The 21,314-nt window shown below is 41.0% G+C and overlaps 1 protein-coding gene across 21 annotated transcripts in view; it reads right to left on the bottom strand.

The window, feature by feature from the left end:
• tcf7l2 (transcription factor 7 like 2) overlaps positions 1 to 21,314 on the bottom strand; it is a 210,758-nt gene that overhangs the window by 141,224 nt on the left and 48,220 nt on the right. The gene's annotated exons all lie outside the window — the stretch shown is intronic.

Here is a 21,314-nt window from a genome sequence, read left to right as displayed (position 1 = left end):
ACAGTTTGCAAAAGTCATGGTGTGAGTGAAATATCAGCAATGGACATGGAGAAGGGGTACAGTAGAATTAAATAAACTCTGCTTCTTACTACGTGTTATAATATGACCACATGATGTCCCTTGTGTAACATGTTGAGCATGGTTATGAGTTGATTATGGTTATGATGTATTAGTTTTAAACATCTTTAACAAGTTACCCCTAAAGAACATTTGCACAATTCAGCATATCTGAAAAGGAGCATATCTGAAACAAATCAACCATAACATACCAAATGAATACATTGATATAGTTGTTTTAATGTTGTTTTTTTTTACATTCTGTCTTTGCTAGAATAAACCTACCATCACAGTTTAAATGCCAACATTCAAATCAGATAAAATAACCCTATTTGAAAAGCAGTGCCGTATGGTACCCAAAAGGAACCGAAAGTGACGTAGAAAACGGTGATGATGGCGTACTTTTGCACCACTAGATACGTGCGCTGATTTCAGAACAAGTGGTAACGATTGTGGCTTTGGAGGCGACCTCATGTCATAAATGTGACTGTTAGAGGCATTTTATTGTAACCCATAAAGAGGTTTGAGCGTGGCGTCTCAACCAGACTAGACCTCCTGACGGCTCCCGTAAATGATTGACTTGGCCCATATTATCAGACATTGGCCCCTACCCCCCCCTTCGCCACCAAAGCCTTTCGCTCTTCCTAGCTGTGTCTCCGTGTCACACGTTCCAACTGATAAGCGGAAGGAAGCAAGGGTCATGTGAAAAAGTGTGTACGGTCTGCAGTCCTCCAAATGTGATGACACGCCGCATTGAACTTGTCGTTTTTTTTTCCGCAGAACTTTGATTTCATTTACGAGAAATCAACAAAAATATCCTTGTCTTTATGTGGTTGCGATTTTTTGGCTATCACAGGTGACAGCCGAAAAATCGCAACCACATAAAGACAAGGACTGTCAGCCAGCCCCTGCATGGTGATGACCTTATGACAAACTGTGGTTTAAGCTTTGCTTATCAATGTCCACCTAGATATTTTTGAACCGCAATTTTTCTTCCGCATGACTGTGAATGACATTTGTTGCGCCCCCTATGCGTTTTGCTTGAAATAATGGAAAATATGTACACATAGTGTACCGTATTTTCCGGATTATAAGGCGCACTGCCGATGAATGGTCTATTTTTGATCTTTTTTCATATATAAGGCGCACCGGATTATAAGGCACATTAAAGGGGTCATATTATTAGAATTTTTTTCTGAATTGAAAACACTTCCTTGTGGTCTACATAACATGTAATGGTGGTTCTTTTGTCAAAATGTTGTATAGATTATGTTTTATATATCATTGTGGAGGGGGGCGTGGCCTGCAGCGAAACGGGGTGTGCCAGGACCGGCCTCGAAGTCAGCGAGAGGTGCGTAGATGGCCCACCTGGGCCTTGTTATCTAATCACCTGTCGCTCTGTATAAGCAGCAACCGGGAGGAGAGACGTTGTTGGAGCTGGAGTGAGAGCGAGTCTGCTAGAGCAGTGGTCCCCAACCACCGGGCCGCGGACCGGTACCGATTTGTACCGGGCCGCACAAGAAATTAAAAAAAAATAAAAAATTTAAAATTAAATCAACATAAAAAACACAATATATACATTATATATCAATATAGATCAATACAGTCTGCACGGATACAGTCCGTAAGCACACATGATTGTATTTCTTTATAACAAAAAAAAATAAATAAATAAATAAACCCCCCCCGCCAGTCCGTGGGACAAATTTTCAAGCGTTGACCGGTCCGCAGCTACAAAAAGGTTGGGTACCACTGTGCTAGAGAGACAAAGGACAATTGCTGAAAAGCATCCTGCAGACATTTCCACAATAAAACTGTATTGTAACCCTGAACCGGGCTCTCAGGTCGGTGCTTGGTGGTCCGAAGAACCCACTGGGGGGCAACCTCTACAATCATCTACAAGCCGCTTTCTGACAGTCGCTTCAGGATGCGCCGTTTTGTGGGCGGTCTTGTGGCAGCATCTTTTCCCTGTCATCTTTGTTGTACCGGTGTGCATCTCCTCATCCGGAAACAACAACAAGTGTCCCGTGAAAAACCGTCCGACCGGAACGCTCTTATAACTAAAGTTCCTTGGGTGAATAAAGTAAACTCACTACACCGGTATGTTTTAGTGCTTTCATGGCGATTTTACTGACAGATGTAAGTAAGAACTGCTACTTTATATTAGAAATGGCAACAACGGAGGATGAATGTCACATAACAAGAAGATAGAGTAAAAGAAGAAGCTCATCCACTATGTAGTTGGCACGGACTACAAAGGCGGATGCGCGCAATTTTTCAGGATTTTCTGTTTGGGGCGTGGTCTTTCTGACCTCACTTCCTCTCCGAACTCACTTTGTAAACGATCAATGAGTCCATTGAAAAAGTTAAGAGCCGGAGATTCAAGAAATACACAGCGCACTTACCCGTTTAATATTTTATCCAAGGAGGGTTACCTTCAACGATAGTTTAGTGTGGCTGACACGATGCTTTGGCTAAATAATTATTCGTTTAAGGTGTTATCCGACTTGGTGGGGACGGCGTGGCGCGGTTGGTAGAGTGGCCGTGCCAGCAACCTGAGGGTTCCTGGTTCAATCCCCACCTTCTACCCACCTCGTCACGTCCGTTGTGTCCTTGAGCAAGACACTTCACCCTTGCTCCTGATGGGTCGTGGTTAGGGCCTTGCATGGCAGCGCCCACCATCAGTGTGTGAATGGGTGAATGTGGAAATAGTGTCAAAGCACTTTGAGTACCTTGAAGGTAGAAAAGCGCTATACAAGTATAACCCATTTACCATTTACATAGCCTCAAAGGCTTCATTTTTAAAACAAATAACATAGTCAATGTCTTGTGGGACATGATTGCAGCATATGGCAGCACATACTGTATATCACCTGCAAGGTTAAGTGTTACCTTACTGTATCACAAATACTAAAAAAAAAAAAAATTATCAATCAATCAATCACTGTTTATTTATATAGCCCTAAATCACAAGTGTCTCAAAGGGCTGCACAAGCCACAACGACATCCTTGGTACAGAGCCCACATAAGGGCAAGGAAAAACTCACCCCAGTGGGACGTCGATGTGAATGACTATGAGAAACCTTGGAGAGGACCGAAAGCAATGGATGTTGAGTGGGTCTGACATAATATTGTGAAAGTCCAGTCCATAGTGGATCCAACAAATCAGCGAAAGTCCAGCCCATAGTGGATCCAACATACTAGTGATAATCCAGTCCATAGTGGGGCCAGCAGGAAATCGTCCCAAGTGGGACGAATGGGAAACAATGATTGTAGTATTTATTAAGCCATTTTCACACTCAAAAAAGCTTCATTTAGGCCAAAAATTGTAGAATATACTTTTTTTTTAAAACTTTTAAAAATCTATGATGTCGTGAAGCGAAATGTGGCCTTGTGGTCAGAGTGTCTGCCCTGAGATCGGTAGGTTGTGAGTTCGAACCCCGGCCGAGTCATACCAAAGACTTTAAAAATGGGACCCATTACCTCCCTGCTTGGCACTCAGCATCAAGGGTTGGAATTGGGGGTTAAATCACCAAAAATGATTCCCGGGCGCGGCCACAGCTGCTGCTCACTGCTCCCCTCACCTCCCAGGGGGTGATCAAGGGTGATGGGTCAAATGCAGAGAATCATTTCGCCACACCAAGTGTGTGTGTGTGACAATCATTGGTACTTTAACATTTAATGTGGCGAGAGACGACTGTATTAGGCATTTTTGACTGTAATAGGCATATTTGTCAGAAAAATAATAGCAGACCAAACATTGTTGGGTGAATGCTTTGACATATTTTCACCCGTTCACCCCAAAGAAGAGAGCGCTTAGATAAACAAGCACATGCAGTATGTAAAAACTAGGGCTGCAACAACTAATCGATTAAATCGATTAAAATCGATTATAAAAATAGTTGGCGATTAATTTAGTCATCGATTCGTTGGATCTATGCTATGCGCATGCGCAGAGGCTACTTTTTATTTATTTTTGTTATTTTCTTTATTTATAAACTGCAACATTTACAAACAGCTGAGAAACAATAATCAAAATAAGTATGGTGGCAGTATGCTGTTTTTTTTCCAATAAAATACTGGAAAGGATAGAAATGTAGTTTAATTGATTAATCGAAGTAATAATAAATAAATAATCGACAGATTAATCGATTATCAAATTAGTTGTTGGTTGCAGCCCTAGTAAAAACAATAATTTTTTGTAGCAGTTTGAGGAATTAATCACCAAATCATTAAACCACCAAAAAGTATTCCCGAGCACGACCACTGCTGCTGCTCACTGCTCCCCTCACCTCCCAGGGGGTGAACAAGGGGATGGGTCAAATGCAGAGGACACATTTCACCACACCTAGTGTGTGTGTGTGACAATCATTGGTACTTGGGACGGCGTGGCGAAGTTGGTAGAGTGGCTGTGCCAGCAATCGGAGGGTTGCTGGTCACTGGGGTTCAATCCCTACCATCCTAGTCACGTCCGTTGTGTCCTTGGGCAAGACACTTCACCCTTGCTCCTGATGGGTGCTGGTAGCGCCTTGCATGGCAGCTCCCTCCATCAGTGTGTGAATGGGTGAATGTGGAAATAGTGTCAAAGCGCTTTGAGTACCTTGAAGGTAGAAAAGCGCTATACAAGTATAACCCATTTATCATTTATTTACTTTAACTTTAAACATTTGGAGTTACTAGAAAATAGTGATTAAAACTGTTGATATATTTTTTCATTTTTATGTTAGATTTTGATTGCCTGTAGGGGGAAATTAATTTTAATGTTGTGCCGTATCCTGCTAAATTGGTTGTTAGCGTGTGACAGAACAAAACCGTTTTTACACACTGTTTTTTTTTGTCCGAGGGATAATTTATGCCCATCATCTGATAACCACATGGAATCGTTAGCCGGAGGTCAAGATCCGTATCGCACAGAAATTTTGTTAAAATGAGGTTCTTTGTTCATGTTCACAAATTCCAATACTGCTAAGCAAGTCCATCACACATTGGCAGGAATGTACGTTGGATTAAAAGTCTTTGTGTTGCCGTGCTGCAGCAGTGTCCGCTGGTTTGTATGCACGTCGGAGTGTGTGTGTGTGTGTGTGTGTGTGTGTGTGTGTGTGTGTGTGTGTGTGTGTGTGTGTGTGTGTGTGTGTGTGTGTGTGTGTGTGTGTGTGTGTGTGTGTGTGTGTGTGTGTGTGTGTGTGTGTGTGTGTTTGAGTCAGCGCTGGTCAGAGAGAGTGTGTCACGACCCTTCCTTGGACTGTGTCTAAATCAGTGGTAATTAGCGAAGAGTTCACGACGGGGTGCCTGCCAGTGGTAGACGCTGGAGGGAGTTATTGACTCCATGACCACAGTTCCAACCCCTGCGAGGGGTGGAGGGGTGGAGGGGGGGGGTGGACGACAACAAAACTGTTGGTGCCTGGTGTTTCTCCCTATTCATTTATGACCACCAAGACAGCTTTTAATGCTGCAAAACTGGCTTTGTTTACACTTGTTTGGGGGTGAAAAAGGTTGTAAAAGTTGGGGATTTAACAGTTTTGTGGACCCTCGCTACACACCAGGTATTAATTGTCACAGTGTGGGAGGGGTGTGACCACGCTGCTGTCATCTGTGAGGTAACTCAAGATGGGTGCCGGAGTGGCTAGCAGGCCGAGTGGCGATGCGGCGGAATTGCGAATGCATTCACGGGTATGTCCTGTCGCTGCATGTGCACACATGCTCGCAAATATTCAGACACAGCTGCAGCCCAATGAGGGGTCAGACATTCTAAAGGAGCATGAAGGTGACACCTCCGAGACTCGCAGCGGGGTAAAGAGCCCATTTAGCAATGCCCGTAAATGCCGACATTTTTGCACATTTTTTTCCTGTGGCTGTAATGTATACCGTATTTTCCAGACCATAGGGCACACAGGATTTTAAGGCGCACTGCTGATGAATGGTCTATTTTTATCACCGCATTATAGAGCGCATTAAAGGGGTCAAATTATTATAATTTTTTTCTGAATGTGAAACACTTTCTTGTGGTCTACATAACATGTAATGGTGGTTCTTTGGTCAGAATTTTGCATAGATTATGTTTTACAGATCATCTTCAAGTCGCTTTCTGAGAGTCGCTTCCGGATGCGCCGTTTGGTGGGCGGTCTTATTTACGTGGCTCACCCCGTCTTCTCCCCGTCATCTTTGTTGTAGCGGTGTAGCGTGCAAGGACGGAGTGGAAAAAGTGTCAAAAGATGGAGCTAACGGTTTCAAAGACATTCAGATTTTACTTAAATCAATAACGGAGCAGCATCTCGTCATCCGGAAACAACCACACAGGAAATGTGTTCCATTGAAAAACCGTCCCACCGGAACACTAATAACTAAAGTTCCTTGGGTGAATAATGTAAACTCACTACACCGGTATGTTTTACCACTTTCATGGCGAGTTCACTGACAGATATAAGTAAGAACTTTGCACTACTTTATATTAGAAATGGCAACAGTGGAGGACGAATGAAGAGAAAAAGAAGAAGCTTATCGACTACGGCGTCGGTGCTGACAACTTTTCAGGATTTATGCAAATACAGATCAGCAGGTACCAGAAAGTAAGAAAAGTTGCTTTTGCATAATATTGCAAAACAAAACGCCAGATAATATGCCTTACCTTATACACACACCATAATAATACTCGTATGTTTAATGCGCCGACAATCTTTCAAGCCGTGCGGCTTCATGGCTTACCAAAGTCGTACTAAAACATGTTGATAGATTTTTGAGCGCTGTGTGTAATGTTCTATATTTTCAATGGAACATTTTAAATGTTGGTGTTGTTTACTTGAGACCCATCATAGTGCAGCCTACACGTATCTCTGTTTGACTGCCATCTACTGGTCACACTTATTATTACACCAAGTACCAAATAAAATAGCTTCGAGGTGGGTAAGCTCAACCAAACTTATTCCTTACATTGGGCGCACCGGGTTGTAAGGCGCACTGTCGAGTTTTGAGGGGAAAAAAAAGATTTTAAGTGCGCCTTATAGTCCGGAAAATACGGTAAATGGTGCAATAATGGTAAATGGTAAATAGAGTATACACACTGTCTCTTTTGCACAGAGGTCCCACAACGTTGCACCTTATTTACCCACCTTTCCCCTTCGTACAGAACTCGAGTGAGAAGACGGAAGTTGTAAAAAACCAGCATCAAAACAAATTGAGTGAAGGAAGAGAACTCGGCCATAGCTGTTTGATATGCGCTGTAGCCTCTTTTACACAGAGATCCCTAAAAATGTCTCCTTATAACCATTAGTCCGGGGGTCAGCAACCCGCGGCTCTTTAGTGCCGCCCTAATGGCCCCCTGGAACATTTTTTAAAAAGGATTGAAAATGGAAAAAGACGGGGGGAAATATTGTTTTTGTTTTAGTATGTTTTTTGTTTGAGGACAAACATGACACAAACCTTCCCAATTGTTAGAAAGTCCACTGTTTAATATGTTTAATATGAGTATTTGGTGAACATCGTTTTGTCCTACTAACTTCTGCGGTTCTTGAACTCACCATAGTACTTAGTACTTAGTAGTAAGTAAGTAAACAAAGACTCCTAATTCATAGTAGTAACGACTAGATACGCTCCTGTACTTGGTATCATTACAGTGGATGTCAGGTGTAGATCCACCCATAGCGTTTGTTTACATTTTGACACCGGTGAGCTACGGTGTGTAGTGAAGCATGCAGCACATTCATCGTCCTGCAGGGATGATACTTGTAAGAAACATACTTTATTTGTCGCCATGGAGGCGAGGATTAGTGATTTAGAAGTAGCTAAAACACTGCAGACTGCGGCTGGACTTTAGCCGCTAGCTAGCTAGCCATGTCTTAAAGCACCTCTTCCTGTGGGCATTTCAGTGTTATAACTTCACTTTTATCATTAGTTTTTAAGCCAAAATGCGTCCATTCTCCCTTTTCTGTCTACACACTGTGTCTGCTTGTAAGTGCTCCGTGAAAGTGCGCTGCCAAACATGCTCGTCTGCTGAGTAAAACCAACAATGACACGACGTGACGATGACGACGAGGGGACCGGTACTTTTTAGAGGCGGTATAGTACCGAATATGATTCATTAGTATCACGGTACTATACCAGTACTGGTATACTGTGCATTATTGTTGTATATTGTTGGAATGCCAGTGGTAAATAAGTATTCTAATAATACTTGATTGTTTTCTTCTTTGAAGGATAACTATTAATGTGTGCTATGGCAAAGCCTTGATTTTAGTGAGATTAGTACACATGCCTAGCCATAAATGCGATGTTACTAATAACTGCCCTAATAATTTAGTTAGGTGTCTCGGTTTTCAACCAAGGATTCCTCTTCTTCAATTTGTTGGTGCATCAGGCTGTGGCGACAGAGGGAAGGTAACGTAGCGCACGTCTTAACAAAGTAGCTCCACTTCAGTTCTACGATTGCAAATGTCCTCGCTCACTGATCCCTCCTGCAGGTTTTACAAGCACGCCAAGGAAAACGGAGCCCTGGCAAGCCCCGGCTTTTCCGACCACCCCTGTCATTGACCCCCGCCTCTCTTTCCTCTCTCCATCAACCCTTCCTCCTCCTGCCTCCCCTGCTAACGGACGCACCGCCTGGGCTTGAGTAGGCCACGACCTCTGACCCCCCCCCTCTCTGCTGCTCCAAGCCCCTCCCGGTCCTCCCCCCCACGTTGCGACCTGAAAACTCTCCCGCTATGAGGGGGGCCCCCCGGGTAACTCAAGAGCCATTTCAATGTGACAAATTGCTCCGGAGTTCCAGGATAACTCTCCCGTCTCCGCCGTCTCTCTTCCTGCATGCCCCCCCCACCCCCCCAAACCCCCACTCCGACCTCAAACACACAAACACTCTCCACCACTGCCGCCGCTACAACCCCCTACCTAGCCAGAACCACCCAGATTGCTTCTCCCTCTCCTTTTCTGCCCTACACCCCTCATTCTCTTCCCCCGAGCTGGCGCCCCTCCGCACCCGTCCGACCCCACAATGGGGGCTGAATGACTCAATTGTCTCTGATGAAGTGAAAGACAACAGAGTCCTCCACATCCTTGTACTGCGATGAACTCAACTCTCAACTGGCCCCAGCTTTTCCTGATTTCCCAATCAAACGAAAGCCTCTTGGTAAGGGATTGGATTTGTGATTATTCTGGATTTTGGTTGGACGTGTTGCCCATAAGAAAAAAGTGGCTTGTCAGAGGACAAAGGTCTTGTAATTACTTGGGTTGGACAAGCAACAATTTGAATTATGACCCTGTGGTTTTATGCCTCTATCAAGCGGTACAAGTGACACTTAAGTACATTCAAGCATCCTCAGTGTCCACTAGTGGCGTAAAAGGGCCTATGATCAACATGTAAATTGTGTTTGAATACACACGTCTAACATATGTATGTATGCATGTAATCATGTTGTCTTTTTTTTAATACTGTAATTTTTTTCCTTCAGCAGAACCTCCAGGTTCTGTAACAGCTTTTTCCCTCAGGCCATAAGAACGCATCATAATAATCCCCTCAATTCCCCCCAAAAACGGATCAACTCGCTGGAATATAAAGACAATATAACATACATCCGTAAACGTGCAATATATTTATCTGTACAGTAAATCTATTTATGTCTGCACCTTATTGCTCTTTTTTCCTGCACTACAACGAGCTAATGCAACGAAATTTCGTTCTTATCCGTACTGCAAAGTTCAAATTTGAATGACAATAAAGGAAGTCTAAGTCTAATGATTAATGCAATGTTTTGGGGGGCTGCAACAATCGATTGTTTTAATAGTCGACTAATCCGTAATTATTTTTTCGATTAGTCGAATAGTCTACATGTTTGAGTTTGACGTTGAGTCCGCGACTTGATATTAACCGCTATTTTAAACCTATTATAGTAAATTCAATTGTTACAAAAGAAACAAATTACTGAGAAACTGAAACTAATGATTTTACTTTATTATTATGGTGAAAAATAAATCAAAACTTAAAGGGAACGATATCCTGTAAACCTGGCATTCACTACGTCTCCATGCACTACTAGTTCGATTTTTTGTATTTTCACACCTACGTGTGAAGTCCAAGTACACCATGCACTTTCTCTAATTCCACTACTGATCATATGCCATGTGCCTGCCGTACACCGGGGGTGGCGCTTAATTAATTTTAGCACGGTTAAATTAATCCCTTTTCTGGTTGACCTACTACAACTTGTTTTAAGTGATGTCCGCTGTAATATTAAATATTAAGTCTCTAATGGCTATGTTGATGTTAAATAGACAGCGTCAAGAAATTATCTTGGATTGCGCCACTACCAAACAGGTCCGAAGCACAGACAGACCAGCGGAAGAGTTTTTTCGAAGGAATTTTCGGATGAAGATTCATGGAAACAAACTTTTGAATGTCTCGGAGTTCTTTCATGAGGCTCTGTCGATTGATGGAAGGAGTTTTAAATCCAAAGAAAAAGACCGTTCGTGCCACGGTCAATACTGTTCCAGATGAAGTTTGCAATGTTTTGGACTATCTTGCCAGTTGTGCAGAATACTGAGTTAATGCTAATCAGTTTGGATTGCGCAAATGCAGCGTGAAGAGGTTTGTGTACGCTTTATTATTTGCCTTTAATTTACCTGCTTTACTATCTTTCATCTCATTCATATTTCATTCGGTAGTCATGATTATGCTGGCGTTCCTTAGCTACCTTATTAAATAGTATTTTTTTTTCCTTACATCGATGCACTTCAAAATGTTCTGTTCTTTTAAAATTTGTGAAGCAAATAAAAAAGTATCCTCTTCATGACAATTGTTGCTACGTTTTTATTGAATGGTATCTGCTTCTGGGTTGCATCCCAAGCATTGAGATTGGCGCATGCGAGACACAAAAGGTCCTCTCTGACTGCAAACAACCCACTCGAGAGATCTGGGGCCGTACTTATCAAGCTTCTTAGAATTACTCCTAAGAAGTCTGCTAAGAGTTGACTTAAGAGTAAATAAATTATTCGCTGAAAGCTGCACTTAAAAGTTAGTTATCAAGCGTCTTACTCACACTTTCAGCGAAGTGTAGGACTGAATCTTAAGTGTCACACTCAGAGCTGAATTACGACATTACTATGTGCCGTAAACGGAATTTTAGGTGACGTCATTTCTGTGTCCATAGAAATGACCAATCACGGAAGGGAATCCGTTGTCTAAGAATAAAGAAATATCTTGGAAATATTTAAGTGGACAATGGGAGTGTATATTTTGACAATAAACTACAAAATAATACAAAACAAACTAGTCCCCGCCGGCACTCACGCTACCGCTCCCTCTCTTCTATCGCCCACACACTCACTGACGTCACTCACCTCACGGCCACACACATACGCTACTGTCATAACATTTTCTTTCCAATTCATTAATTAGGCAACTAATTTGAAACTGGTGTGGGTGGCTCTATATATACTAGCCCACTGCAGACACATGCAGAAATCAACAAGGAATCGAAAAGTATTAAATCTGTGACAAAATAATATCGTCTCTGTCTAAACGATACCGTTTGATCTGCTGCACGTCATAAAAAAAAAAAAAACATTGTTCCGTTCCCTGAACGTTCGCGCACGTCTCTCTCGCCTCAGTGCCATCCCCTGCTGGCAACTCCTAACCACTTAAGACACCTCTGAAGGTCTCTTAAATATCGTGGAGAGTAGGAGTGATTCTTAGACTTAAGAACGTTGATAAAAAGCTTTTATTCTTAAGTTTGAGAGTAGGACTAAATTTCGCAAATTCTCAGGACTTAAGTGTAAAATGGCACTCTAAGAAGCTTGATAAGTACGGCCCCTGGTTTCCAATCGCATAATCCAGATGTTAGTCTGACTTTTAAGAAACCAAACACGATCAGATTAAGGTGCTTCCATGGGCTGTAGGAGGCCCATTTAGAGCCGAACTATTCGAGAAATCAAACTGACTTAGTGCATGGACACGTACTGACTGAGTGCAAACGTATTTTTATCCACTACTGTTAGGGCTATTTAGCTGCAATTACTTACAGAAAGAAACAAACGTCTAAACATGAACATTCCTAGCAGTCTATCAATTAGAATTTCATTAAGCGATTAGTCGACAATAATCTTTGTTGAGAAATTTGCATAATCAGCGTTGTTGATTATGCCGCTTAATGGTTGCAGCCCTAATTTTTTTGTATATTACATAGGTTAATTCATGGCATATGGGATTTGTTGGTCCAAGCCTTGTCCCGGATATGTCTATTCCCCCCCAAGACAAAAAATGTAAAAGTTGAGTCAGCGTATGTTTGGGATATGAAGATTTTTAAGCGCAAACCAATCAAGGTCTTCTCCCCAAATGAGTCAGAGCTTTTGTTCTTGTCGCACACACATGTACACAGAGTATTAACCTGTCGGGATGCACGGTTGTAAGTCGTTAAAAAAAAAAGAGTCAGCTAAGAAAAACAAAATTTTATTGCAATCTACCAGTTATCTCATTGATATTGGTGAAAGAAAGAGATGCATTTTGTCTTTTAACATTATATTCCAGTAGGATATTCATAAATAATTCCGCTAATCTTCCACATTTTCCCGTTTGTATGGATCTGCCAGTTATTTTATTCCTTTTTTCACAATATATTTTTCCTCAAAAAAAAGGAGAGTCAAGAGATGTATACATGTAAACCAACCTTCCGCTCACTTACAAACAATATGTTTTTCTTATTGCAATCCATCAGTTATTTATTTCACTTATATTTAAAACAGGGATTCATTTTGTTCAAACCATTGAATTTGTCTTCACTTTTTCTTCAAAACACATTTAAATCGTGTTTGAAAAAGAGCTGTTGTCCGATAATCGGGTCGATACGGTTCTTTGGGGCAGAAGGGAAAGTTAAGTTAACGTACCAATGATTGTCACACACACACTAGGTGTGGTGAAATGTGTCCTCTGCATTTGACTCATCCCCTTGTTCACCCCCTGGGAGGTGAAGGGAGCAGTGGGCAGCACCGGTGGCCGCGCCCAGGAATCATTTTTTGGTGATTCAACTCCCAATTCCAACCCTTGATGCTGAGTGGCAAGCAGGGAGGTAATGGGTGCCATTTTTATAGTCTTTGGTATGACTCGGCCGGGGTTTGAACTCACAACCTACCGATCTCAGGGCGGACACTCTAACCCCGTGTTTTTCAACCACTGTGCCGCGGCACACTAGTGTGCCGTGAGATATAGTCTGGTGTGCCGTGGGAGATGATCTCCATCCATCCATCCATTTTCTACCGCTTATTCCCTTCGGGGTCGCGGGGGGCGCTGGAGCCTATCTCAGCTACAATCGGGCGGAAGGCGGCGTATACCCTGGACAAGTCGCCCCCTCATCACAGGGGAGATGATCTAATTTCACTTATTTGGGTTAAAAATATTTTTTGCAAACCAGTAATTATAGTCTGCAAATTATGTGTTGTTGTTGAGTTTCGGTGCTGTCTAGAGCTCGACAGAGTAACCGTGTAATACTCTTCCATATCAGTAGGTGGCAGCCGGTAGCTAATTGCTTTGTAGATGTCGGTAACAGCGGGAGGCAGTGTGCAGGTCAAAAGGTATATAATGCTTAAACCAAAAATAAACAAAAGGTGAGTGCCCCTAAGAAAAGGCATTGAAGCTTAGGGAAGGCTATGCAGAACGAAACTAAAACTGAACTGGCTACAAAGTAAACAAAAACAGAATGCTGGACGACAGCGAAGACTTACTTTGGAGCAAAGACGGCGTCCACAATGTACATCCGAACATAACATGACAATCAACAATGTCCCCACAAAGAAGGATAAAAACAACTGAAATATTATTGATTGCTAAAACAAAGTAGATGCGGGAAATATTGCTCAAAGGAAGACATGAAACTGCTAGAGGAAAATACCAAAAAAAGAGAAAAAGCCACCAAAATAGGAGCGCAAGACTAGAACTAAAACACTACACACGGGAAAATACCAAAAAACTCAAAATAAGTCATGGCGTGATGTGAGAGGTCGTGACAGTACACCTACTTTGAGACAAGAGCTATAGTGATGCATGGTTGGTTATGGTTTAAAGTCATATCCAACAATTGCGACAACAACTGTTTACTGTCAACTGAGTTTCGTTTTTTAATGATTTCTGCTGGTGAAGTGCCTCCGAATTTTTTCAACGCAAAAAATGTGCCTTGGTTCAAAAAAGGTTGAAGAACACTGCTACTAGGCCACTGAGTAGTCTACACAAGATTGATCACATCAAAAGGGAGACTCATCCCTTTTAGGGGTTTTCAAACCAAAAACGACACAAAGTTTTAAGCCTGTGACAGGTTTAAAACAGAAGCCACATGCGCAGCTTGTTTATTTTGGATTATGATAGTAAAAAGGCCTACCAGACCAATCAAACAAGCTTTTAAATGTAACAATATGTCCATTTTGCCTCAAGTTCAGGAGGACAAAGGGAGTGATGATGACGAGGATGATAAGGGGAAAGGAGAAGGGGGGTGGACAAAAACAGACAAATAGCAGCTTGGGGGTTTACATGCAGCATGTGGATGTCATGTGTCGCAGATCTGCTGCAACCCCATCTGTTAAACATGGCTGTCCATACACAACATCGTCCGTGCATGTTCTATTTTGTTTTTTTAGAGGCACCCCCTTGCCTTGGATAAGTAGCACATACACACCTAATTTTGTACCACTTTCTCAAAGATCCTCCAGGGGGAAAATCTCCCAGAGAGAGGCGATTGACAGCTTGCACAGATTACACCAATCAGACCGCTACCGCTATAAAGAGCTTTATTAAAGTCTGATAAAGACGAGCCCATTAGAATCTCAGATTAAGGGATTAAACCCATCCAGTTTGCCTACAATCTGATCGCATTTTCTCTTGATCTGTTGCAGCGAGAGTAACAGGTGGAAGGAGAAGCAAACAACAGTTGCTGAGGAGGGCGCACTTAATTTTGTCAGGCTTTGAAATCCCTCTGGGGTACAAAAACAGCTGTATAGATGTTTTCCGGCACAGTCACTCACACTAAAACCACTGGATAAGGTTTAATTGTACACAAACGTAGCAGAAATGAGGCAGGTTTATGAGTACATATTGGAACTAAATGTATATATATATATATATATATATATATACTGTGTATATATATATATATATATATATATATATATATATATATATATATATATATATATATATATATATATATATATATATATATATCGGTGGTTCTCAACCTGGGTTCGATCGAACCCTAGGGGTTCGGCAGAGGTCAAGACACACCCGACTCATCATGTAAATAAAAATGTCTCCCTATCGGCGTATTACGGATACGGCAACAGCAGAAGTCACGCTGATTTGCAGGTGTTTAATTTGTTGTGAGTTTATGCACTGTGTTGGTTTTGTTCTTTGAACAAGGTGATGTTCATGAACGGGTCATTTTGTGCACTAGTAATAATAAAACATGGTAACACTTTAGTATGGAGAACATATTCACCATTAATTAGTTGCTTATTAACATGCAAATTAGTAACATATTGGCTCTTAACTAGTCATTATTAAGTACTTATTAATGCCTTATTCGGCATGGCCTTATCATAACCCTAACCCTTGCCCTAACCCTCTAACCCTAACCCTAACCAAATAACTCTAAATTAAGTCTTTGTTACTTAGAATATGTTCCCCTAGTGTCCAAAAAACTCTAAATTAAGTCTTTGTTACTTAGAATATGTTACCCATACTAAAGTGTTACCAAAAACATAGAATTTTGTCTTGAATTTGATAAAAAAAACATTTTATTTTTCACTAAAGAAGGGTTCGGTGAATGCGCATATGAAACTGGTGGGGTTCGGTACCTCCAACAAGGTTAAGAACCACTGATATATATATATATATATATATATATATATATATATATATATATATATATATATATATATATATATATATATATATATATATATACACATACACACACATACATACACTACCCCACCTGCATTGATAGCCAGAGGCAGGAAAATAACCGAGGACTACGGAAAGGCCTGGGGTTTGTGCGCCCTCGAGCAGGAATGGGTCCATTGGGTCTGTGTTTGTTTCAAAGCCGGAGCCACATAAAGACTGCCCTGCACTGCACTCGCCACCGACCTGAACCAATACCACCAACCATCTCCTTTTCCCTGCAGCCGGATTTTTACAAATAAACACGTCTTCCAAAAGGGAACGTCCACATGGCCTCTTTCCCAGAGACTTCCATTTTCAAATGAACACCTACTTGTCGAACTACAGCGGATCCTCCAAGGTCTGCCACGATCCCTTTCAGGACGTTGGACAAAATCTTAAACTTGGAATGTAAATAGAAACTAAAAACAGAGAGTGCAGACTTCCTCCAGAGCCTACTTCCCAATAGTAAAGAACAGTTTTGAAAAATGAAGAATCATGACTGTCATCCAGTTCTGACATTTCCTGAAAGTTCCGTCAAAATCTGCACCTAACTTCTATCTTGCTATTGTTCTATGGAAAAATTTAATACACAATATAAAACCCATTGGGTGGAGGCGGGGCCGCAAGCATGGACACACAGAGAAGTACGTAAGGTAACGTTGTAGAAATGGACCAGATCACCCTAAAAATGTAATCCCCAAAATCTAACCATTTGATCTTCATCCCATTTCTGACATTCCCTAAAAAGTTTCATCAAAATCTGCCCACACCTTTTTTTACTACCTAACTGACGCTGGTGGAAACATAACCAGTTATCATAATCAGTTGGAGGGTCAAACATGATTATACAACTTTTAATAACAGTAGGTTGTTCCCTTATTATCAATGTTTACTTTGCTATTTTGTACTGAGCAGCCTGGAGATTGAAGGGTGACAGCTTTGCAAAAGGGACCAGGACTTGCTGCTACGTTGGAAGAGGAGGGCTTATCGTTGACGTGGTCATATCTTCCTGATAGCCAGCGCCCTGTGCAGTGGACATTTCTGTTGTGCATAGCAACAAAATGTGTAATTCTGACCAAGGTTAAGAGACCAAAGACAAATGTCCACTGCACAGGACACTGGTTCTCAGGAGGATATTGTACCAAGCAGACAGGACAGAGACAAGTTTACCAGTTTGATTGCTACGATTTGCTGAAGTCTCGTCAAACGATGCACACACCTGCATAGGAGGCGCCAGTAACAGACAAAATGAATAAAAAAAACACATGTTGCAGCCAGGACACAGACCAGTCTACCATTTTTGTCACTTTGATTTGCGGACACCTTCCATAAATCTAATTTAATAAATTGACATGCAAAACCCTCAACTTATATGTCAAATGTTTGTATTGTTAGATTAAAATGAATCAACTGAGCAGCTGGGACACCGACTTGTCTACCATGTTTGTCACTATGTTTTGCTGACGCTTTCCATGAAGAAAATCTCAACGTTTGACACGCATGACCTTGCCCTTGCACACAACATTTTTAAATTTGAAATGAATAAACTTGTTATCGCCATATTTTACTGATCAGCCACGACAGACTGCTTAGCCCTGATTTGCTGACATCTCGCCGTAACGCATTATAACAATTTTGTGTCACTTTTGAGGCATTATTTTCGCTGAAAATATTAGTGTTTTTTTTATTTATTTTACAACCTCAAATGTTGGGACTTTTGGCAAGGCTGGTTGTCTGCCCATCAAAGTCCTGCCGTCTTGACGTACTGTAAATACTTTATGGTTCTGCTTTTGCAGTATTGACTTAACAGGTGTGGACAAATGTGCTGTTCAAACACAAGCGCATTGACTGGAAATGTTTAAGAGACTGACGCCATTGATAGGCTCACCAAGAACAATCCTACCTAATGATAAACTCCCCAACTTGATTGGAATTCACCAACAACCCCAGTCTTTCATTAGGAGGATCTTGGCTTGTTCTATTAATAGCGGCAGGGAAAGGATGATGCAGGAGGTGGTGAGTCCTCCATCACCAAGCTGGCACTTTAAGCATGGGGCGACGCCGTGTAGCCTCTAAAGGTGCTTCCTGCTTCACAAGGCTGCACTCGTTGTGACTGCTGGGTTTCTTATGTGTAATCAAGCTATTCTCTAACAAGGCATGGCAAGTCAGTGAAAGTTGGCTACCAAAAGACCGAATGTGATAGCTTCACTGGGCAGTCCACTTACGCAATCAACAATTAAGGATTTCCAAGTCTTGTTATTGTTAAAAAAACCAGTGCTGGAGACGCGAGCCACTGGCATGGAGCAAACATCTTTAACGTTACTGAAAGCTGACAGTCAAATCAAAGACAGGACATGAAAACAAGTCCCTCGACTTTCTGCCATATGAATATTTCCAGTCACAGAGGCAACGTGCTATCTGCCTGTGCTAACTCAACAGGAACTAGATTTACAGGTTTAAGGAGGACCTGGCATTTATCAAGTCCAAGTACCTGTGAAGTCTTTGTGGTTAAAGCAACATACTCATTGACCTTTGACTGGGACTGTTGTAAGCATTATTATCACTTATAATATTATTCTGAAAATAAAATTCCCCGAATATAAGACATATCTTTTTGTCAAAAATCAGTTTTAAGAATATATAAACATACATATATACATATATATACACTACCGTTCAAAAGTTTGGGGTCACCCAAACAATTTTGTGGAATAGCCTTCATTTCTAAGAACAAGAACAGACTGTCGAGTTTCAGATGAAAGTTCTCTTTTTCTGGCCATTTTGAGCGTTTAATTGACCCCACAAATGTGATGCTCCAGAAACTCAATCTGCTCAAAGGAAGGTCAGTTTAGTAGCTTCTGTAACGAGCTAAACTGTTGTCAGATGTGTGAACATGATTGCACAAGGGTTTTCTAATCATCAATTAGCCTTCTGAGCCAATGAGCAAACACATTGTACCATTAGAACACTGTAGTGATAGTTGCTGGAAATGGGCCTTTATATATGTTGATATTGCACCAAAAACCAGACAATTGCCGCTAGAATAGTCATTTACCACATTTGCAATGTATAGAGTGTATTTCTTTAAAGTTAAGACTAGTTTAAAGTTATCTTCATTGAAAAGTACAGTGCTTTACCTTCAAAAATAAGGACATTTCAATGTGACCCCAAACTTTTGAACGATAGTGTATTTTTTAAAATTTTTTAAATTACATGTTTATCGCAGCCTGCTTTGATAACGATATATATCAGGACTTATTATTTTCATTTCAAAATGGGTTACAAAGTTATTATTAGTTTACTTAATACTGTTAATATCTGGTTATTTTCTGTTGTATCATGGATACATCAACACTTCTGTTAAAATGTAATAAGCACATATTCTTCTGTTGTTTGGATACTTTACATTACAAATTTGGGTATCACACATGCCATGTAGTTACAAGGGCTGTGTTGGTCATACCAATGTGTATACTAATACTTCAAGTTTTCAAGGTATTTGAATAAATATATTTTAATCACATTTTTTATTATACAAAAACACAGAATGGTAGTGTAAAAATATCAATTAAATAATTAAATTATTTTCTAGAATTGGCCTGGATTTAAATCCTTTGGTTTCTGCCCTTAAAGTCCTCCTGTGTCAATGGACTAATATCCTGAGTTTGTAAACAACAACAACAAAAGAGTTTTTGATTATATAGAATATCGATCTAACCACTGTAGTATCGACCATATACTTAAAGTATACTCGGTATAGTTACTGTCAATATTTGTATCTATTCGACCACCTTTCTTTACATTCAAGAGCTCGAGCTTGCGATTAAGGCCGATATATACTAGGGCTGAACAATTAAACGACATCAAAGTTTTAATTAGTGCAGTTACGTAACCGCAAGAGGTTGAGTTTTATTTGCTACCTTAAACCGGCATTCGAGTGACAGACATGTTCGCCAATCAGAATTGTTAAGCCTTGTGTTTAATAGTCTCAAACAGGGAGAACGAGGTCTTAGTCTGTGTATCGATCTCGGCACCTAAGCGCCTTTATTTAACAACAGAATTAATGAACACAGTGAGCCCTCTTTTCAGTCATCCACAATCATTGTCTCGGTGGGTGGAGAGAAAAACTGCCAGCTTTACACACACAGGAAGAACAGACAGCCTCCCTCCTCGCCAGTAACAAGTGACGCGAAGTAACAAAAAAAGATGAGAAAAAAATGTATGCAAAGCCATATTTCAGCTTCAAATCGGATGCAGTACGAGCCCATCAACACGGGCGAATGAGTAAGAATGCTGTGATCATGTGATGGCAATAACAAATAAAAGACAAGGTCTGACTACATTTTTCTAACTGGGAAAAATGCACTTTAAGATGTTCAATATTTACTTAAGTTAAATTTTTGCTTGCAGACATGAGAGTCAACCTTCCGAGTACAATACAATGGTAAACAATTCTACAGTAATGAGAAATAAGGGTGTATCCTATTAAATGGTTACTTGCATTATTATCATATATATGATTACATTACATTATAAACACTGTATAGTTTTTATTGATTATTTCTTCAGTTTAAAAGCATGATGTAGACAAAAGCTCTGAGTCTGTCTGAATAAAGCCAAATATTTCAAAAGTAAATTATTGCATATTGTTCTAATGCGTGGCACCTTGAGACAAGAATATGTTGATTGACAGTCTAAAAGTAACATGTCTTCCTTCACTCATTCTATTTGCAGTTTTATGCATTTTTATGTATCCCTTTTCTACCGCTTGTCCCTCTCGAGGTCGCGGGGGTGCTGGAGCCTATCCCAACTGCGCTCGGGTGGAAGGCGGGGTACACCCTGGACAATTCGCTACCTCATCGCAGGGCCAACACAGATAGACAACATTCACACTCACATTCACATACTAGGGACAATTTAGTGTTGCCAATCAACTTATCCCCGGGACCGTGTCTTTGGATTTTTATGTATAAAACATAAAAATCAAATTGCAACGGCAATTTTGTAGAGAAAAATTGCAATTAGGTTTTTTCGCAAAACTGTGCAACTCAAGTATATACTCTTGCGTAACCCTCTGACGGCACATTGGTTTGTTTATTGCTCTTCCGTGGAGGATGACGTGTGACTTGCAATTCTCTTCCAAAACCCTAAGTGGCAGTGTTTTCTGTGTGAGAAACTACAACTCTTGTTGACTATCTCCATGAGAAAGACAGCACTTCCTGCGTGGATTAGTGGTTATAAACAATGACGTCTGAAGTGACATCCACTTTAATGTTGGAGCTGGAACTAATCCTAACAGTCAGTCACTTTTAATGTTCGCATTGCTTCAATACCGGAAGAGAAGACATTC

This window comes from Entelurus aequoreus, linkage group LG08 (genome assembly GCF_033978785.1).
Source record: "Entelurus aequoreus isolate RoL-2023_Sb linkage group LG08, RoL_Eaeq_v1.1, whole genome shotgun sequence".
Taxonomy (NCBI): Eukaryota; Metazoa; Chordata; class Actinopteri; order Syngnathiformes; family Syngnathidae; genus Entelurus; species Entelurus aequoreus.
The sequence above is the reverse complement of the archived record's forward strand: the minus strand, read 5'-3'. Positions and strand labels throughout refer to the sequence as shown.